The 22,861-nt window shown below is 39.0% G+C and overlaps 1 protein-coding gene across 1 annotated transcript in view; it reads left to right on the top strand.

Moving 5' to 3' along the window:
* The window catches only part of LOC103793567 (uncharacterized), a 156,488-nt gene that overhangs the window by 55,874 nt on the left and 77,753 nt on the right, over nt 1–22,861 (top strand). The window lies entirely within an intron of this gene.

Genomic DNA, 22,861 nt, shown 5'->3' with positions numbered 1-22,861 from the left:
ATTTCTCTTGAAAATCTCCCAAATGTTTGGAAATTTAAGTTAGCATTTCTGACCTATTTATTGGTTTAAAAAATAGATATAAAAAGGAAAATTGAAAAGTCTCTTTTGAACTGAATAAAAATAAAAACATAGAATCTAAAACTTTGTGGCATACTGATAAAATATGGGGGAAATTTATAGCATTGAAATGTGCCCGTATTAGAAGAGAAAAAAGGTTTTAAATCAATAAATTTGTATTTAACCTTAAACTTAGAAAAGAACAAATTAACCCAGAGTAAGTAAAATAAAGTGATAAAGAGTAGAGATCAATGAAATATAAAGCAGCAAAACACAAAGAGAAATTCATAAAACTCAAAAATTGCCCAGCGAGGAGATACTGATAAACTTGTAACCAGATTGATTTAAGAAAAAAAGTCTAAACACAACTACCAATATTTGAAAATGTAAGAGAGTAGATCATTACAGATTCTATGAATGCTAAAATGATAATGAGGAAAAATTATTGAAAAGGGGCATTCAGCTAGGCACGGTAGCTTACCGCTGTAATCCTGGAACGTTGGGAGGCCGAAATGGGAGAATTGCTAGAGCTCAAGCATTGGAGACTGGCCTGGGCACCATAGTGAAACCTTGTTTATACAAAAAATACAAAAATTAGCTGGGTGTGGTGGTTCATGCCTATAGTCCCAGTCACTTGGGAGGCTGAGGTGAGAGGATGACTGGAGCCCAGGAGGTTGAGGCTGCAGTGAGCCATGTTTGTACCACTGCCCTCCGGCCTGGGTGACAAAGCAAGACCCTATGTCAAAAAAAAATTCCCTGAAAGACACAAACTACAAAAATTCAGTGAAGAGGTAGATAACCTATCAAAAAAAGAATGTACTTTGATAGCCCTGTATGAAGTAAATTGAATTTGTAGTTAAAAGCCTTCCAACAGAGAAAGCGCCAGGCACACACAGCTTTCTCTGAAATAATATAATAAAAAATCCTCTGCAACATTCCAGAACATTTAAAAGAAGGGAATACTTCCCAACTTACACATTTGAACAGCAGTAACCAGATAAGAAAAAAAGACACAGAAATTTAAAAAGAATATACAATATCTGTCATGAACATAAATGCAAAGAAATCTAATCAAAATTTTAGCAAATGCAATGTAGAAATAATTTATGACAAATTGAGGGTTACCCAAGGAATTAAAGGTTGGTTTTACATTTAAAGATCAACCAATATAGGAAAATCACTTCTGGAAAGTCAGAGTAAGAACCTCCAAATACCTATTCCTCCATAAAACCAATAAGAGTCTTGACAGAAACAGTTGAAATTAATTTTCCAAAACTTTGGAAATTAACCAAAGTCTTAACAAAATTCTAAAGAACATTTATTCAAGAAAAATGGCTGACTCAGTAAGAAGAGCCAGCTTTGTGACATTTTAATATGTCCCCTTCCCATGCTTTTCTCCCTAGCACTGTGGTGGTCTTAAAAATTAGCAGGATACCAACCACTGGAGAAGAATACAAGGCATGATATGAAGGAGAGTATCAACAGCAAAGTTGATCAAGCAGAAGAAAAAAAAATGTGTGAACTTGAAGACTAGCTATTTGAAATTACTCACCGGAGGCTTAAAAGAAAGAAGGGGCCGGGCGCGGTGGCTCACGCCTGTAATCCCAGCACTTTGGGAGGCTGAGGCGAGTGGATCACGAGGTCAGGAGTTCGAGACCAGCCTGGCCAACATGGTGAAACCCCATCTCTTAAAAAATAAAAGAATGAAAAGAAAGAAAGCCTACAGGATAAAGTCCCATCATGATTTATGCTAATCAACAGTACTTTACCTGGCAAATCTTCCTCAGAAATAAAGGAGAGAGAAGAACTTTCCCAGAAGAACAAAAGCTGAGGAAGTTCTTCACTACTAGATCTGCCTTACAAGGCATTCTAAGGGGAGTTCTTCAAGTCGAAACAGTATAGCACTAGTTAGTAATATGAAATGATAAATCTGACTGGTAAAGGAAACTACATAGTCAAATTTAGAACACTTTGATACGAATGATGTATAAAGAATTTTACTATACTACGAATGCCAAAAAATGAAATTACACATTTATCTTACACTATACCCAAAACCCAACTCAAAATTCATAAAGACTTAAATGTAAGATTTGAAACCCTAAAATCTTCAGGTGGAAACTTAAGGACATTAGTCTTGGCAATGATTTTTTGGATATGACGCCAGAAGCACAGGCAATAAAAGCAAACCTAAACAAGTGGGTACCTGAGAAACTTAAAAGTTTCTGCACAGCAAAGGAAAAAATCATCAGAGTTAAAAGGCAATTTATGAAATGGGAGAAAATGTTTACAAACAACATATCTGATAAAAGGTTAATATCAAAAATATATAAGGAATGTATAAAATTTAACATAATTAATTTTAAAATGGATTGACATTTTTCAGAGACTTACAGATGAGCAACAGGCATATGAGAAAGCCCTTGACATTGCTAATCATCAGGGAAATGCAAATCAAAGCTCCAGTGAAATACCACCTCCAACTGTTTAGAGGGGCTATGATAAAATACTCAAAAGAAAACAAGTTGGGGAAATGTGCAGACAAGGGAAGAGAAGACCCTTATACTCTGTTGGTGCGAATTTAAACTGGAATAGCCATTATGGAAAACAGTATGGAGGTTCCTCAAAAGATTAAAAATAGAACTACTATACGATCCAGCAGTTTCACTATTGAGTACATATCGAAATGAATGAAAATGACTGTTTTGAAAATGTGTTTGCACACTCATATTTATTTCAGCATTATTCACAATAGCCAAGATACGGAATCAACCTAAGTGTTCCTCAGTAGGTGATTAGATAATATGGTATATAGACACAGTGGAATCCATTTAGCCTTCAAAAAGAAGGAAATCCAACTTTTAAAATCCTTTAAAAAGTTAAACTCATAGAATCAGAAGAGAATGGTGGTTTCCAGGAACTGGAGGGTGGGGGAATGGGGAAATATTGATTCCAAAGGTACCAGTTTTCAGTTATAAAATGAATACGCTCTAAAGATCTACTGTAGTTAATAATATTTTGTATACTTGAAATTTGCTAGGAGGGTTAATGTCAATATTCTCAAATGCACACAAAAATAGAACTGTTCGAAGGGACTGATATCTCAGTTATCTCGATTATCATTTCACAATACATAATGAATATCAAAACATAGTAGTGTACATCTTAAATATATACGATTTTGATTTTTTTTCTAATTCTGGGGTACATGTGCAGAAAATGCAGGATTGTTGCATAGGTATACACATGCCATGGTGGTTTGCTGCATCCATCACCCTGTCACCTAAATTAGATATTTCTCCTAATGTTATCCCTCCCCAATGCCCCCTCCCCCTGCTATCCCTCCCCTAGCTCTCGCACCCGCCAACAGGCCCCAGGGTGTGATGTTCCCCTCCCTGTGTCCATGTGTTCTCATTGTTAAACACCCACTTATGAGTGAGAACATGTGGTATTTGCTTTTCTGTTCTTGTGTTATTTTGCTGAGAATAATGGTTTCCAGCTTCATCCATGTCTCTGCAAAGGACATGAACTCCTCCTTTTATATGGCTGCATAGTATTCCATGATGTATATGTGCCACATTTTCTTTATCTAGTCTATCATTGATGGACATTTGGGTTGGTTCCATGTCTTTGCTGTTGTAAACAGTGCCACAGTGAATATACATGTGCATGTGTCTTTATAACAGAATGATTTAGAATCCTCTGGGTATATGCCCAGTAATGGGATTGCTGGGTCAAACGGAATTTCTGTTTCTAGGCCCTTGAGGAGTTGCCACACTGTCGTCCACAATGGTTGAACTAATTTACACTCCCACCAACAGTGTAAAAGTGTTCCTATTTCTCCATATCCTCTCCAGCATCTGTTGTCTTCAGTTTTTTTTTTTTTTTTTTTTTTTTTTTTGGGGGGGACAGAGTCTCACTCCATCACCAGGTGCCAGGCTGGGGTGCAGTGGCGTGATTTCGGCTCACTGCAACCTTCTCCCGGGTTCAAGCTATTCTCCTGCCTCAGCCTCCTGAGTAGCTGGGATTACAGGTGCACAAACCACTATGCCCAGCTAATTTTTGTATTTTGTATTTTTGTATTTCCATCTGTTTGTGTCCTCTCTCATTTCGTCGAGCAGTGGTTTGTAGTTCTCCTTGAAGAGTTTCTTCATGTCCCTTCTTAGCTGTATTCCTAGGTATTTTATTCTCTTTGTAGCAATTGTGAATGGGAGTTAGCTCATGATTTGGCTCTCTTTAAGTCTGTTATTGGTGTAGACGAATGCTTGTGATATTTGCACACTGATTTTATATCCTGAGACTTTGCTGAAGATGCTTATCATCTTAAGGAGATTTTAGGTTGAGACGATGGGGTCTTCTAACATGTCGTCTGCAAATAGAGGCAATTTGACTTCCTCTTTCCTAATTGAATACCCTTTATTTCTTTTTCTGGCCTGATTGCTCTGGTGAGAGAGAGCATCCTCGTCTTGTGCCAGTTTTCAAAGGGAATGCTTCCAGTTTTTGCCCATTCAGTATGATATTGGCTGTAAGTCTGTCATAAATAGCTTTTATTATTTTGAGATATGTTCCATCGATACCTAGTTTATTGAGCCCTTTTTTAGCATAAAGGGCTGTTGAATTTTGTTTAAGGCTTTCTCTGTATCTGTTGAGATAATCATGTGGTTTTGTCTGGTTCTGTTTATGTGATGAATTACGTTTATAAATTTGCTTATGTTGAACCAGCCTTGCAACCCTGGGATGAAGCCGACTTGATCATGATGGATAAGCTTTTTGATGTACTGTTGGATTCAATTTGCCAATATTTTATTGAAGATTTTTGCATCAATGTTCATCATGGATATTGGCCTGAAATTTTCTTTTTTAGTTGTGTCTCTGCAAGGTTTTGGTATTAGATGGTCGTTGGTCTTATAAAATGAGTTAGTGAGTATTCCCTCTTTTGTACTATTTGGAATAGTTTCAGAAGAAATGGTACCAGTTCCTCTTTCTACATCTAGTAGAATTCGGCTGTGAACCCATCTGGTTCTGGACTTTTTTTGGTTGGTAGCCTATTAATTGCTGCCTCAACATCATATCTTGTTACCGGTCTATTCAGGGATTCAACTTGTTTCTGGTTTAGTCTTGGGAGGGTGTAAGTGTCCAGGAATTTATCCATTTCTTCTAGATTGACTGGTTTATTTGCATGGCTGTGCTTGTCGTAATCTCTGATGGTAGTGGACTCGGTGCTATCCTCTTTATCAGTTTTTATTGTGTCTATTCAATTCTTCTCTGTTTTCTTTTTTATTAGTCTGGCTAGTGGTCTATTTTTTTTTTTCTAATCTTTTCAAACACCAGCTCCTGGAATCAGTGATTTTTTGAAGGGTTTTTTTGTGTCTCTATCTCCTTCAGTTCTGCTCTGATCTTAGTTATTTCTTGTTTTCTGTTAGCTTTTGAATTTGATCTTGCTCCTCTAGTTCTTTTAATTGTGATGATAGGGTGTCAATTTTAGATCTTTGCTGGCTTCTCATGTGGGCATTTAGTGCTATGAATTTCCCTCTAGACACTGCTTTACCTGTGTCCCAGAGATTCTGGTACATTGTGTCTTCATTCTCATTGCTTTAGAAGAACATCTTTATTCCTGCCTTCATTTCATTATTTATCCAGTAGCCATTCAGGAGCAGGTTGTTCAGTTTCCATGTAGTTGTGCCCTTTTGAATGAGTTTCTTAATCCTGAGTTCTAATTTGATTGCACTGCGGTCTGAGAGAGTGGCTGTTACGATTTCCATTCTTTTGCATTTGAGGAGTGATTTACTTCCAATTATGTGGTCAGTTTTAGAATAAGTGTGACGTGGAGCTGAGAAGAATGTATATTCTGTGACTTTCGGGTGGAGAGTTCTGTAGATGGCTGTTAGGTCCACTTGGTCCACATCTGAGTTCAAGTCCTGGCTATCCTTGTTAATTTTCTGTCTTGTTGATCTGTCTAATATTGACAGTGGAGTGTTTTAAGTCTCCCACTCTTATTGTGTGTGAGTTTAAGTCTCTTTGTAGGTCATTAAGAACTTGTTTTATGTATCTGGGTGCTCTTGTATTGGGTGCATATATATTTAGAATAGTTAGCTATTCTTGTTTGCATTGACCCCTTTACCATTATGTAATGCCCTTGTCTCTTTTGATCTTTGTTTTAAAGTCTGTTTTATCAGATATTAGGATTGCAACCCCTGCTTTTTTTTTTTTTTGCTCTGCATTTGCTTGGTAAATCCTCCATCCCTTTGTTTTGAGCCTGTGTGTATTTGCACGTGAGATGGGTCTCCTGAATACAGCTCACTGACGGGTCTTGACACACTATCCAATTTGCCAGTCTGTGTCTTTTGATTGGGACAGTTAGCCCATTTACATTTAAGGTTAATATTGTTAATGTGTGAATTTGATCCTGTCATTTTGATGCTAGCTGGTTGATTTGCCTGTTAGTTGTTGCAGTTTCTTCATTGTGTCCATGGTCTTTACCATTTGGTATGTTTTTGCAGTGACTAGTACTGGTTGTTCCTTCCATGTTTTGTGCTTCCTTCAGGAGCCTTTGTAAGACAGGCCTGGTGGTGACAAAATCTCTCAGCAGTTGCTTGTCCATAAAGGATTTTATTTCTCCTTCACTTATGAAGCTTAGTTGGTTGGATATGAAATTCTGGGTTGAAGGATGTTGATATTGGCCCCTACTCTCTTCTGGCTTGTAGGATTTCTGTCAAGGGATCTGCTGTGAGTCTGATGGGCTTCCCTTTGTGGGTAACCTGACCTTTCTCTCTGGCTGCCCTTAGCATTTTCTCCTTCATTTCAACCCTGGTGAATCTGACGCTTGTGTGCCTTGGGGTTGCTCTTCTTGCGGAATATCTTTGTGGTGGTCTCTATATTTCCTGGACTTGACTGTTGGCCCGCCTTGCTAGGTTGGGGAAATTTTCCTGAATAATATCTTGAAGAGTATTTTCCAGCTTGGATTCATTCTCCCTGTCACATTCAGGGAAACTGATCAATTGTAAATTTGGTCTTTTGACATAATCTCATATTTCTTGGCATCTTTGTTCATTTCTTTTCACTCTAGAGTCTCTGATCTTGCCTTCTGATTTTATTTCATTGAGTTGATCTTCAGTCTCTGATATCCTTTCTTCTGCCTCATCGATTTGGCTGTTGAGACTTGTGTATGCTTTATGATTTGTTCTTTGACTGATTAGTCACTTTGAAGTATTTTTAAATCTCCGTATCATTGTGAATTTCTCACGTTTTCTTCTGTAATTGATTATATTTTGTAGTCAGAGAGCATGTGCTGTATGATAATCAATTCTTTTAAATTATTGAGATATGTTTTATGTCATCCTGGAGAATATTCCATGTGCACTTCAGAATGGAATCTCAATCTAGTCCACATTCAGTCTCCAGAAATTTGTCAGTTACCACTTACGTGTTCATATGAGTTGCTGGTTTCAGCAGTCTCTGCACAACCACTGATGAAGTTATTGAAGGGATCATTCTTTGTTGAAGAGACCATTCTTTTCCACGGGGAATGATCTGGGACTCTTGTCAAAAGTAAATTGACCATAGTTGCCAGTAACCGTTGACACAATTATTGACCATGATTATTTCAGACCGTAGATCTTGTTCTGTGAATATGTCTATTTTTATGTCAGCACTGCAATATCTTCATTACTGTAGCTTTATAGTAAATTTTGAAATCAGGAGGTGTGTGCCCTCCAAGTGTGACTTTCATTTTCTAGATTGTTTTGGCTATTTGGGGTCTTTGCAATTTAATATGAATTTTGGAATTGGCTTTTCATTTTCAAAAATGATAGTTGGATTTTCATAGGAATTATATTGATTCTATAGATCACTTTGGGTAGTCTTGCCATATCAATAATACTGTATTCCAATCCATTAACATGGATGTATTTCTGTTTGTATCTTTGTTCTTTTTTTTGACTCAGCTCACCACAACCTCCGCCTTCTGGGTTCAAGCAATTCACCTGCCTCAGCCTCCCGAGTAGCTGGGATTACAGGCACGCACCACCATGCCAAGCTAATTTTTGTATTTTTAGTAGAGACGGGGTTTCACCGTGTTGACCAGGATGGTCTCGATCTCTTGACCTCGTGATCCACCAGCCTTGGCCTCCCAAAGTGCTGGGATTACAGGCGTGAGCCACCGCGCCCGGCCCTATCTTTGTTCTTTTCTTTCAGCAACCTTTAGTATATGACACTTGTAACTCCTTGGCTAAATTTATTCCTAGGCATTTTATCCTTTCTGATGTCGTTTAAATGGAATTATTTTATTAATTTCTCATCTAGATTGCTTGTTATAGGTGTAGAGAAATACAACTGATTATTATGCTTTTATTGAATTACCTGTAACTTTGCTGCATTTATTTATTAGCTCTAATAGGGTTTTCTTATTCTTTAGAGTTGTCTATATATCTTGCTCTGTGAATAGATGATTTTACTTCTTGATCTCTAATGTGGATACCTTTATTTATTTTTCCAACCTAATTGTTGTAGCTAGAATTTCAGTATAATGTATGACAGCAGTTATTCACAACAATCCTTGTCTTCTTTTTGGTCTTAGGGGTATACCTTCAGTCTTTCACCATTAAGCACAATCTTAGCTGCTGGTTTTTCTTAGATGCCATTTACTATGTTAAGGAAGTGCTCTGGTATTTCTAATTGGTTGAGTGTTTTTAGTTTAAAATGGTGTTAAGATTTTATGACTTTCTGTTCTGCATAATTGAGGTTATTGTGTGGCCTTTTGATTAATGTGGTATATTACATGATTTTCATATGTTGATCCACCTTTACATTCTTGGGGTAAATCCCACTTGTATACACAGGTTTCTTAGAGTCTGCTAATTTTCTTCACTCTTTTTCTTTGCTCTCCCTGAGACTGGATATAACTGACCTACTTCAAGTTTACTGTTGTTTCTTCTGCTTAAATCTGCTTGAACCTATGTAGTGAATGTTTCATTTTACTTAACTTTTCAGCTCCAAAATGTCTTTTTTGTTACTTTTTATAATATCTATCTCTTTATCGATATCATCTATTTGCAAAGACCTTTTTCTCTTGGTTTTCTTTACCTATTTGTCTGCATTTTTTAAGTCTTTGAGCATATTTGAGACAGTTGATTTAAGTATTTGTGTACTCAGTCCGTTGCCTGGGCTTTCTCATAGATATTTTATATTAATTTCCTTTTTTTTTTCTGTGAACAGTCCTCGTCTTTTTCCTTTTTTTTCCCAGAAAATGGACATTTTGAGTATTATAACAACATGGCTATTTTAGAAATAATTCTCCTCCCTTAAGTTTGGTTTCTGCTTGTTGCATGCTGCTGTTCTTTGCTTGTTAGTGACTTTTCTAAAGTATTTTGAAAAATCTGTGTTCTTGATTACATGGGTCCATTGAATTTTGTATTCTGTTAATTTCATGGTCAGTCAGTGTTTTGAAAGTTTTTTTGGTGCCTAGAGCCAAAAGAAAAAGGAAAGAAAAACAGAAAAAGAAAAGAATAGGGGAGGAGGGAAAGAGATTTTAAGAACAATGTCTTTTCCTCGGCTCTGTGGGCCCTCATTCAATGCCTAGCAGGCCATTTACAACTCTTAAGTTCCCCCACCTGCCTGTGTTCTGACCGAAGGCCAGCTATGGGGAAAGCATAGCATCTTCACAGATCTTTTTGGACCATAAATGCTACCCTGAGTATGCAGCTGACCTTAATTTCCCAGTAGATGCAAGAGTTTTAATACTTTTTTTAAGATGGAGTCTCACTCTTGTTACCCAGGCTGGAGTGCAATGGCGCAATCTTGGCTCACATCAACCTCTGCCTCCTGGGTTCAGGCAATTCTCCTGCCTCAGCCTCCTGAGTAGCTGGGATTACAGGCACGTGCCACCATGCCCAGATGATTTTTTGTATTTTTAGTAGAGATGGGGTTTCACCATGTTGACCAGGATGGTCTCGATCTCTTGACCTCGTGATCTGCCCGCCTTGGCCTCCCAAAGTGCTGGGATTACAGGCGTGAGCCACTGCGCCCGGCCTTAATACTTTTTAAAAGCCCTTATTCCATCATGTATCTCCTTTTCCAACCTTTTCATCTGTTGGTCGTTCATGGTAACTGACATCCTTTGCCCCAGGTTGCTGTGGCAAAAAGTTTTGCCTTTAAATACTTTCACCGCAAGCCACCTGGGAAGCTGTCCCCAAACCTGGGACTGCTCTGAGCCTGATGAAACTAAGACAAGACCTTGCATCTAAGCACAGCTGCATTTTTCTCAGTGAAATTATAAAAAAAAAAAAAAAAAAAAAAGACCTTGCACAGCCAAGCAGCCATAAGCCAAGTCTATACCCAAACCACAGTTCTTTCAGAATAAGGTTTATATTGGATTCTCTGGTCCCAGTAAACCAGCATGCATCTGGGATTGCCATCCTCATGGCCACTTGTGTTAGTTTGCTAGGGCTGCCATAACAAAATATGAGAGACTGAGTGGTTTAAACAAGAGAAATTTATTTTCTCACAATTCTGAAGACCAGAAGTCCAAATTGAGGATTTTGTTTACCCTTAAATCTTTCCTTGGCCGGGCGCGGTGGCTCACGCCTGTAATCCCAGCACTTTGGGAGGCCAAGATGGGTGGACCATGAGGTCAAGAGATCGAGACCATCCTGGTCAACATGGTGAAACCCCGTGTCTACTAAAAATACAAAAAAAAATTAGCTGGGCATGGTGGCGCGTGCCTGTAATCCCAGCACTTTGGGAGGCCAAGATGGGTGGACCATGAGGTCAAGAGATCGAGACCATCCTGGTCAACATGGTGAAACCCCGTGTCTACTAAAAATACAAAAAAAAAAATAGCTGGGCATGGTGGCGCGTGCCTGTAATCCCAGCTACTCAGGAGGCTAAGGCAGGAGAATTGCCTGAACCCAGGAGGCGGAGGTTGCGGTGAGCCAAGATCGCACCATTGCGCTCCAGCCTGGGTAACAAGAGCGAAACTCTGCCTCAAAACAAACAAACAAACAAACACTCCTTGGCTTGCAGATACTGCTTTCTTGCTGTGTCCTCACATAGTCTTTTCTCTGTGTTCACATCCCTGGTGTTTTTTAAGTGTGTCCAAATTTTCTGTTCTTGGAGGATACGAATCAGATTGGACTGAGACCACCCATGTGATCATTTTACCTTAAGTGCCTCTTCAAAGGTATCATAGTAGTGTATTTGCCAAAACTGATGAACCTGTATACAACACCATCAGCTGAGGTCAAGTTTATATTCGGGTGTTATATATTCTGTGGGTTTGCTTTTTTGTTTTTGTCACCCAGGCTAGAGTACAGTGGCAGGATTTGATTGCAACCTCTGCTTCCCAGGTTCAAGCAATTCTCATGCTTCAGCCTCCTAAGTAGCTGGAACTATAGGCTCACACTACCATGTGTGATATGGCTAACTTAAGTTGGAACCTGTATACTGCCATCTTATAAAAGACAAAGCTGTTTCCATTCTCCTCAAGGACTGCTAACCTTGGTTTCTGTAAACTGCTAGATCATTTGCAGGATGCAAAGAGAGGTAAAGCTGCATACCTTCTCTTATCTGCCAGAATTGCTGGCCTTTGTTTCCCAGAGTAAGCACCCCCAGATCATTCCATCCTGGCACCCCCAGATCATTCCATCCTGGCACCCCCAGATCATTCCATCCTGGCGCCAAGCAACTGAAAATCTATGGATCCCACTCCTACCCAGATGATGTATAAATGAATGCTAATCTTAGCATCTGTGAACCCTTAAATAACAATCAGAATGTCAAATAGTCCCCTGGCCCTCGAAAGGTCCGGAACCCCCTCACCCTCCTCTCCGCCCAGAAGGTGATTTGAATCCATTGGCCCTCAGTTTCTGAAGCCCCTCACCCTCGTCTTAGCTTGGGAGGTGATTGACAGCTTTCATTCCCATCTCCACCCCCACTCCCAAGGCGGTTTTTGCGGGTATAAAAAGGTCTTGTCTCTCTTCTTTCGGGGCCACGGGTTGGAGAGATGGGAGTCCTCCGTGGTCACCAGCAATAAACCCTGTAATTTGGCATACTTTTGTTCTGGTGTTGACTTTCTGTGCTGAGTTCGATATAACACATGCCCAACTAATTTTTGTATTTTTAGTAGAGATGGAGTTTAGCCATGTTGACCAGGCAGGTCTTGAACTCCTTGCCTCAAGTGATCTGCCCCATTCAGCCTTCACAAGTGTTGAGATAACAGGCATGAGTCACCGTGCCTGGCCTTACTCTGTTGGTTTTGAAATGTATAATGATGTGTATCCGTCATTGTAGTATTAGATAGAATAGCTTCATTACGCTAAAAGTCCTCTGTGCACTGAGTTGAATTTTAAAAGCTCTTTGATCGTTTTATGACAGTTCTTTATTAGATAATACCTTTTGCAAACATTTTTATCAATCTGTGGTTATCTTTTTTTTTTTTTTTTTTTGGTGGGGGAGGAAGGCAGGAAGGGAGGGAAGAAGGACGGTAGGGAGGAAGGAAGGGATGAAGGAAGGAAGGAAGGAAGGGAGGAAGCGGGGAGGGAAGGAAGGGAAGGAAAGGAAGGAAATCAAGCAATGAGAGAGACATTGCCGACCTGGATCTAGAGGTTTACAAGTTGATTTCTTTTTTTTTGAGAGAAGGACAGAAAAAAATAAGTAAAGGAGAGGAAGAAAGAGGAAGAGAAAGAGGGAGAGTAAATGGAAATATTGCTTTATTTTGAAAAAAATTGAGTATTAATAATGGCCAATCAATGTTTCATTTAAACTTATGGGTAGGTGTGACGTGGTATTGACAAGAATGTATATTTTGTGTATTTGAAGTGGAGAGCTCTATAAATATTTATTAAGTTTACTTGTTCCGGATCTGAGTTCGAGTCCTTGATATCCTTATTAATTTTCTGTCTCATTGAATCTAAGTCTAGTATCTGGGTGTTAGGATCGTTAGCTCTTGTTGTTGCATTGATCCTTTTACCACTATATCTTTGTTGCTTTAAAATCTATTTTCTCCGATACGAGAATTGCAACTCCTGCTTTTTACTTATTTATTATTTATTTTTGCTCTCCATTTGGTTGGTAAATCTTTCTCCATCCCTTTGTTTTGAGTCTTTGTGTATCCTTGCATGTGAAACAGGTCTGGATGTAACATGCCATTGGGTTTTGGCTGTGTCTTTTGATTTGGGGATTTAGTCAATTTATATTTAGGGTTACTGCCATTTGATGTTGACCGGCTGTTTTATCCATTCGTTGGTGTAAATTCTTCTTTATGTTGGTGCTCTTTACTTTTTGGTGTATTTTTAGAAAGGCTAATACTGGTTGTTTCTTTCTGTGTGTAATGCTTCTTTCAGAAGCTCTTGTAAAGCCGGCCTGGTGGTAATAAAATCTCCGAGTTCTTGCTTGTTCATAAAAGATTTTATTTTTCCTTCAGTTGTGAAGCTTAGTTTGGCTGGATATGAAATTCTGGGCTGAAGGTTCTGTTCTTTGAGAATGTTGAATATTGGCCCCCACTCTCTTCTGGCCTGTAGAGTTTCTGCCGAGAGATCTGCTGCAAGTCTGATAGGCTTGCCTTTGTGGGTAACATGACCTTTCTCTCTGGCTGCCCTTAGTATTTTCTCCTTCGTTTCAACCCTGGTGAATCTAACGATTATGTGCCTTGGGGTTGCTCTTCTTGAGGAATATCTTTGTGGTGTTCTCTGTATTACCTGGGGTTGAATTTTGACCTGCTTTGCTAGTTTAGGAAAATTTTCCTGAATAATATCCTGAAGGGTATTTTCCAGCTTGGATTTGTTCTCTCCGTCGCATTCAGGTACACCTATCAAACGTAAATTTGGTCTTTTCACATAGTCCCACATTTCTTGGAGACTTTGCTCATTCCTTTTTATCCTTTTTTCTCTAATCTTGTCTTCACGTTTTATTTCATTAAGTTGGACTTTGACCTCTGATATCCCTTCTTCTGCTTGAACAATTCGAGTGTTTAAACCTGTGCATACTTCTCGGAGTTCCTGTATTGTATTCTTCAGTTCCATTAATTCACTCATACTCCTCTCTAAGTTGTCTATTCTCAATAGGATTTCATCAAGCCTTTTGTCAAAGTTCCTAGTTTCTTTACGTTGGGCTACAACATGGTCTTTTAACTCACCGAAGTTTGTTATTATCCATTCCTTGAAGAGTGATTCTGTCATCGGGATGCGCTCGTTCTCCATCAAGCCTTGTTCCATTGCTGATGTGGAACTGTGATCATCTTTAGAGGGAGAGGCGTTCTGATTTTGAGTATTCTCAGCTTTTTTACGCTGGTTTCTTCCCGTCATTGTAAATTTATCCTCCTGTCCTCTTTGAAATTACCAACTTTCAGATTAGGTCTCTTGAGTGGGTGTCCAGGTTGTTAGTTCCCAGGGCCCGAGCAGCGGCGTTAAAACTGATGGTGCTTTTCTGCCCAGGATTCTCCTGTCGGGCTTCCTTCTTGTGTCCGCAGTACACGACTCTGCCTTCCCGGGGCTCCAAACCTCGGTCAGAAGGGAAACCGGTCCTGTTTACTCTGCGCCGAGCGCTCTCGCGGGGAGATGCCATCTCAGCGGCTGCGCCGGGCTCTGGTGTCCTGCTGGGGACCCATGCGGGTCCTCCGAACCTGTTTACTTTGCTCCGAGAGCTGCCGCGCCAAGGTGCCGGCGGAACCGCTGCACCGGCCACGAGAGTCGCGCTGGCCACCTGTGTGTTTCCTCCACTGGGGGATCTCCTGCTCCGTGAGCGACCAGCATTTGTCTGAAAGTGTGGCGTCCTCTAGTTCTCCGCGCCTTCCCTGAGAGCTGCAATCCCGGGATGTTAGCGATCGGTCATCTTGGATCGAATCATCTTGTCTTTCATAGAGCAGTAGGTTCTTAATTTTAATAAAATCCAATTTGTCAGTGACTTATCTCATATGACTCTGGTGTTGCATTTAAAATGTTATTACCATACTCAAGGTCACCAAGGTTTTCTCTAGGAATTTTACAGTTCTGCATTTTACATTTGGTGTATGACCCATTCTAACTTAATTTTTGTGAAGTTGTAAGGTCTGTGCCTAGATTCGGTGTTTTTGTAAGAAATACTGGTCTGTAATCTTGTATCTTATTCTTGTTTTAGTTTTTGAGCAATGCTGGCCTCATAGAATAAATCCCAAGTGTTCTCCCCTCTTCAATTATTTGGAAAAGTTTTAGAAAGACTAGTGTTAACATTTTTCTAAATCTTTGGTGGAATCTACCTGTGAACCAAGTTCTCCAGTAGGTTTTGATTATGGTTTCAATCTCACTGTACGTCTATACAGATTTTTATAATTCTGTCTTGATAGGTTGTGTGTATTTAGGAGTCTGAGCACTTCATCTAAGTTACCCAGTTAGTTGTCATACAACTGTAGTTCTCTGATCATCACTTTTATTTCCACAAGATTGGTAATATCCCAGTTTTCATTTTTTATTTCATTGAGTCTTCGTTTCTGTTAGTTAATCTAGCTAAATGTTTGCCAATTTTGTTGATCTTTTGGAAGAACCAACTTTAGATTTATTCATTTTCTCTATTCTTTTTCTGTTCTTTATATTATTTATTTCCACACTAATGTTTACTATTTTCTTTCTTCTGCTGGCCTTTAATCTATTCTTTTTTAAAAAAATTTTAAGGTGTAAATTTAGGTTGAGAACTTTTTAAAACAAAAGCATTTAGAGCTATAAATTTTCCTTCGGCATTCCTTTTACCACCTGCCACAAATTTTGATATGTTGAGTTTTTGACTTGGGGTCTTTTCTAATTTCTCTTCTAATTTCCTCCTTGACCCATTCATTGGTTGTTTAATTTTTACGTATTTGTGAATTTCCCAGTTTTCTTTCTGTTAGTGATTTCTGGTTTGACTCCACTGTGATCCCAGAAGGTATTTGTAATAACTGTAGTCTGTTAACATTGATTAAGTCTTGTGTTGCGGCCTACCAGAGGATCTGTGTTGGGGAATGCTCCAGGTGCAATTGAGAACAGTGTTCTGCTGTTACTAGGTGAAGTGTTCTCCATGTATCTGTTAAGTCCACTTCTGCAGTGTTGAAGGTTTCTGTTCCTTACTGATTTTCTGTCTTACTGTTCTATTCATGATTAAAAGCGGAATAGTAAAGTCTCTATTATTGTGGAACTCTGTTCTCCTTTCAAGTCTGTCAACATCTGTCTCATAGATTTCGGGAGTTCTGTTCTCCTCCTACACACAGCTCTGTGAGATTATCCAAGAGATGACAAAAAGGATGTTTTCTGAGCCCTTTGATTGTTGAGATCGATCCTTGAGAAAAAGAGAAAAAACTGAAAGCACTAGGAATATACAACAGCCTGGAAGTATAATTAAGTGTAAATTAAATAAAAGTTATAAGCAGAGTATAGAATTCAGTATTTATAAGGGAATCAATGTGAAAATTATATAAATTTATGTAAAATAAAACTACCAGACAAACATTATATCCTTGGGATTTTTCTTTCTTTCACGTGATTTCTAATTGACATATATGACACTAAACCATTGAGCTGAGCTGTAAAAGAAACTGGAAATTGTTCTGTTATTTTTTTGTAGGATTTCTAAGAACTTTTTGCTCTCAGACTTAAATGCCACTTATTCCTCACTTATTATTTACTGCTTTTTGGATTTACATATTATTTGATTCTTTCTTATCTCTTATCCTTACAATGTAATTTGAACTGATGCCAACTTAAGTTCAATTTATACAAAAATTTTATTCCTATCAGCTCCAGCCCATCTAATTTATGTTACTGATGTCACAAATTATGTCTTTGTACATTGTTCACATGTTAACATGGATTTATAAATTTTTATGTATTTGTCTTTAAAATTTGGTAGAAAACAGTGAACACACCAAAATTAAAATAATACTGATTTTTATGTTTGTGCATATACTTACCTTTATCAGTGATCTTTACATCTTTATATGGGTTTGAGTTACTGTCTTGTGTCCTTTAATTCCAACCTAAAGGATTCCCTTTAGCATTGTTTGTAGGGTAGGTCTAGGGGTAATGAACTCTCTTAAGCTTTTTGTTTGAGACAGAGTTTCGCTCTTGTTGCTCAGGCTGGAGTTCAGTGGCGTGATCTCGGCTCACTGCAACCTCCGCCCCCTGGGTTCAGGCAATTCTCCTGCCTCAGCCTCCTGAGTAGCTGGGATTACAGGCACGCACCACCATGCCCAGCTAATTTTTTGTATTTTTAGTAGAGACGGGGTTTCACCATGTTGACCAGGATGGTCTCGACCTCTTGACCTCGTGATCCACCTGCCTCGGCCTCCCAAAGTGCTGGGATTACAGGCGTGAGCCACCACGCCCGGCCTCTCTAAGCTTTAAAAATAGGGATGTCTTAATGTCTAACTCCTGTTTGAAGTCAAGTTTCTGGATATACAATTCTCAGTTGATTGAGTTTTTGTACATTTTCCTTTTAGCTCTTTAAATACATTATCCCACTTTCTTTTGGCTTCCAAGGTTTCTATTAACAAAATTCATCTTATAATCTTATGAAAGATCTAAAGTACATGGGTGGCTTCTCTCTCGCTATTTTCAAGATTCTATGACTTTGGTTTTTGATAGTTGAAATATAACGTGTCTTATTATGGGTCTCCTGGGATTTATCCTAGAGCTTCTTGGTCTTCTTAGATTTGTATATCCGTGTCTTTCAAGGTGTTTGGGTAGTTTTCAGCTGTTATTTCTTCAAACAGTCTCTCTTCTTTGGGGACTTCCATTTTGCCTCTGTTGGTTCTTCTGATGGTGTTGCACCAGTTTCTGTTCACTTTTTTCCAGTCTTTTATTTCTGTCCTCAGACTCAATAGCTTCAAGTGTCCTGTATTCAAGTTTGATGATTCTTTCTTCTTTCAGCTAAAATCTGCTGTTGAATCCTCCTCATAAAATTTTTAATTCCATTTTTGTATTTTTCAAGTTTTCTATTAGGTTCTTCTTTATAATTTCTCTTTGTTGATATTCTCATTTTATCAGACATAATTTGTCTGATTCCCATAGTTTTTTTCTTTGTTTTCCTTTAGCTCTTTGAACATATTTAAGATATTTTTAAAGTCTTTATCTAAGTTCAATTTCTGTGGTTCTTTAGAGATATTTTCTGCCAGTTTATGTTCTTCTTTTCTGTGGGCCATGTTTTCCTGTATCTTTGGATACTTTCTAATTTTTGATTGAAAACTGAGCTTTTCAAAATAGAGCAACTTTCCCAGTTTCTTTTTTTTTTTTTTTTTTTTTTTGAGACGGAGTTTCGCTCTTGTTACCCAGGCTGGAGTGCAATGGCACGATCTCGGCTCACCGCAACCTCCGTCTCCTGGGTTCAGGCAATTCTCCTGCCTCAGCCTCCTGAGTAGCTGGGATTACAGGCGTGTACCACCATGCCCAGCTAATTTTTGGTATATTTAGTAGAGACGGGGCTTCACCATGTTGACCAGGATGGTCTCGATCTCTTGACCACATAATCCACCTGCCTTGGCCTCCCAACGTGCTGGGATTACAGGCGTGAGCCACCGCGCCCGGCAACTTTCCCAGTTTCTGACACAATAGTCTTTCACTGATTAACTGGGTATATCTAAGCTTAGGGAGCAGCTGAGTCAAAAGTTTAAGTTTTTCTCAGGTCTTTCTGAGTATGCATGTTTCCTATGCCTGTATGAAACATTCTCAATTTCCCTATATAAACAGCTACTTTTTTTTTTTTTTTTTTTTTTTTTCCTTTTTGAGATGGAGGCTTGTTCTATCACCCACGCTGGAGTGCAGTCATCTTAGCTCACTGTAACCTCTACCTCCAGGTTCAAGCAGTTCTCCTGCCTCAGTCTCCCAAGTAGCTGGAATTACAGGTACATGCCACCATGTCTGGCTAATTTTTGTATTTTTAGTAGAGACGAGGTTTTGCTGTGAGGCTGGTCTCTAACTCCTGACCTCGGGTGACCCACCTGCCTGGGCCTCCCGAAGTGCTGGGATTACAGGCTCGAGCCACAGCACTCAGCCTAAACAGCCTAAAAGCTAGTTTTGAATGCTTTAATTTTCCGAATAGTCTCAACCCTGTTTTTCCTTGAGGTCTTAGGTGGTCCGTTATATGTCTCCACCCATAGTCTCTTGCCCCAGGCACCTGTGGGTCTATGGTACCACCTGTAGCTGTTAGCTTTTCCCCTCTGAGAACCAGATTAGGTGAGAGAGATCATTCCTTCAGACAGCCCCATGACAGCTTAGAACATTTCCAATAAGGTCTGTTCTGCTCCCTCTGGTTGAAGGGAGAGAATTGGGAACCAGTTTCCCACCTTCTACAAATCAAGATCTTATGATGCCGTGGGAAGAGTGATAGGGCGAGTGCAAGTGAAAATGCCATAATGGTTTCTACCGTTTCGAATGCGTCTTTTTCTCACTGGGCATTGGCTTGGTTGCTGTAGGCCTTTCACTGTTTTCCAGAGCTTCCACAAGACTACCTTAGCCAGGTTGTTCTTTCCTGATGCTTCCATGGCAGAATAGGGGCTGGAGCTTCCACCATTTTGCTGATTCATAACTCTGTATTCACCTTTAAAAATATTGATTCTTGAATTTGTTTTATGGCCCATGATGTGCTCTTGGTAAACATTTCACGTATACTCAGAAAGAATGTGTTTTCTGATGTTGTTACGTGTGCTCTTCTATAAATGTTACTTACGGTGGTTTATAATGTTGGTCAAGTCTTCTGTAGTCTTGCTGATTTTCTGTACATTGATTCTATCACTGACTAAAACAGATATATCAATAAAATCTGTTCCATCAGGTTTTTCTTCAGATATTTTGAGAATCTGTTATCAGGTACATAAACAAGATTGTTTTGTCCTGTTGTTAAATTCCTGTCTTTATAATTATGAAATAAATGTTTTTATCGTTGCTTAATACGCTTTGCTCTGAAGCATGCTTTGCCGGAGTTAACACAGTCAGTCCTGCTTTCTTTAATTCATGTTTGCAGGGGGTATCTGTTTCCATTCTTTTACTTTTAACCTATTTTCTTTATGTTTAAAGTTCATTTCTTGTAAGTATATTTGATTTTTTAAAATCCAGTATGACATCATCTGCCTTTTAAATGCCATTTTATATGATTCACATAAATATGATTATTATAGCAAAATTGAAGTCTGTCATTTTGTGATTTGTTTTCTGTTTGTCTAATTTTTTCCCTCTTTTTTTCTACTTTCCTTGAGATTGAGCATTGAAGTAGTTTTCTAGGGCTGCTGAAGGAAGTGCCGTAAACTGGATGGCTTAAAACAACAGAAGTTTACTGTTTCATTTCTGAGACTATTCATCTGAAACTAAGGTGTCATCAGGGACACAGGAAACCTGTAGGGAAGAATCCTTTCCTGTCTATTCTAGCTTCTGTCACCTTTCAGCAATTCTTGGCATTCCTTTGCTTGTTGATGTGTCCCTCCAATCTCTGCCTCCATCATAACGTAGCCCTCTTCTCCCTTTGTCTAGCTATCTGTTCCTCTCATCTTAACACGTTAATCACAGAGCTGGGGCCCTGATCTCATCTTGAATTGATGACATCTGCAAAGATCCTATTTCCAAATAAGGACACATTTACAGGTACTGAGGGTTAGAACCTCAATATACCCTTTGAGGGGGACCAAACTCAACCCATAAAAAGTGTATGATTCTATTTGATCTCCTGGTTGGGTTATTAACTGTAATTTTTTTTTTTTAATTTGTTGGTTTTTTGTTTTTTTTTGAGACAGAGTTTTGCTCCTGTCGCCCAGGCTAGAGTACAATGGCATGATCTCGGCTCACTGCAATCTCTGCCTCCCGGGTTCAAGCGATTGTCCTGCTTCAGCCTCCCTTGAGTAGCTGGGATTATGGGTGTGCACCACCACACCCTGCTAATTTTTGTATTTTTAGTAGAAACAGAGTTTCACCATGTTGGCCAGGGTGGGTCTCAAATTCCTGACCTCAGGTGATCCACCTGCCTTAGCCTCCCAAAGTGTTGGGATTACAGGCATGCATGCGCTACCTACCACACCTGGCCTTACAGTTCTTTTTTAATTCAGTGGTTGCTTTAGGATTTAGAGTATACATCTTTATCACAGTCTAGGTCCAAATGATGATATACCTCTTTATGAATAGTACAAGACCCTTATGATAGTGCACTTGTTTTTCCTCTCTGACATTTAGGCTGTTGTGTAGATGCATATTTCCACCTGGTATCTTTTGCTTCTGTCTGAAATCTATGTATGATTTTTTATGACTATTTTCAGCAATTTTATGTTCATTTGTCTATTTTTCTTATGTAATTTGAGTTCATTGATCTTAACTCTGTGAATTTATAGTTTTAAAAACAAATTTAAAATTATTTGACTATTATTTCCTCAAATATATTTTTCAGCTGCCCCTGCTTTCCCTCTTCTTGGGGATCTCTGGTGTTGTTCCACATCTTGTTTGAAAATCTCTATTTATTTGGATAATCTGTATTTGTACATCTTCAAGAACGTTAATATTTTCTTCTGCAGTGTTTAATCTGTTGTTAATCCCATGCAGTGAATTCTTCATTTCAGGCATTGCTGTTTCAATCTCTAGAAGTTTCCCTGAAGTCTTACTTGATGAAAAAGACAGATAAAAACAAATGTTGGTAAAGATATGGAGAAATCAGAATCTGAACACACCGATGGTGGGAATGTAAAATGGTCAGGGCAATTCGGAAAGCAGTCTGGGAGTTTCACAAAAGGCTGAATGTAGTTAGCATATAACAGCAATTATTCACCTAGGTATATACTCCAGAGAAATAAAAACGTATCCACACCAAAACTTGACCTCTACTGTTCATAGTAACATTCATAGGGGATTACAGTTATTACATTACTATTATTTAAAATAGAGACGGAGTCTTACTGTGTTACACAGGCTGGTCCAGAACTCATAGGATTAAGCATTCCTCCAGGCTTGGCCCTGTTTTCTCCACTGGAAAGAATAAAACGTACTTTTTGACCAACAACTCCCCATTCCCTCCCTTACCACCATGCCCCACAGCCTCTAGTAACTTACTCTCTACTTCCATGAATTCAACTTTTCCAAGATTCCACGTAGAGGTGAGATCATGCAGTATTTGTTTTTCTGTGCCTGGCTTACTGCACTCAGCATCTGTCCTGCAGATTCATACACGTTATCTCAAATGCCAGGATCTCCCCTCCTTTAAAAGCTGACTAGTACTCTGTTGTGTGTATGTATCACCTTTTCCTTGTCCACTTACTTGTTGATGGACACTTAACATTATTTCCATGTCTTGCTACTGAGTAATGGTTCAATAAACATGGGAATAAAGGTAGCCCTTCAACATACCGATTTCTGTTCTTTTGGATAATACTCAGAACTGAGATTACTGGATCATATGGTTGTATTTTTTTTTTTTGAGAAAGCTCCATACTGTTTCTCATAATGGCGGTACTAATTGACATTCCCACTAACAATGCATGAGTTCACTTTTCTGTCCATCCTCTCCAACACTCATTGTCTTTAACCGTTCTCATAAAGGCCATTCTGATAGGTGTGAAATGACATCTCACTGTGGTTTTTATTTGCCTTTTGCTAATAATTAATGTGAGCATTTTTTTTAATGTACCTATTACCATTTGAATTTTTTTTTTTTTTTCTGAGATGGAATCTTGCTCTGTTGCCCAGGCTGGAGTGCAGTGGTGCCATCTTGGCTCACTGCATCCTCTGCCTCCCAGATTCAAGCACTTCTCCTGCCTCAGCCTCCCAAGTAGGTGGGATTCTAGGCAGATGCCACCACCCCTGGCTAATTTTTGTGTTCTTACTAGAGAAGGGGTTTCACC

This window comes from Callithrix jacchus, chromosome 6, assembly GCF_049354715.1.
Source record: "Callithrix jacchus isolate 240 chromosome 6, calJac240_pri, whole genome shotgun sequence".
Taxonomy (NCBI): domain Eukaryota; kingdom Metazoa; phylum Chordata; class Mammalia; order Primates; family Cebidae; genus Callithrix; species Callithrix jacchus.
Note: the sequence above shows the minus strand (reverse complement) of the source record. Positions and strands in the feature narration are given on the sequence as shown.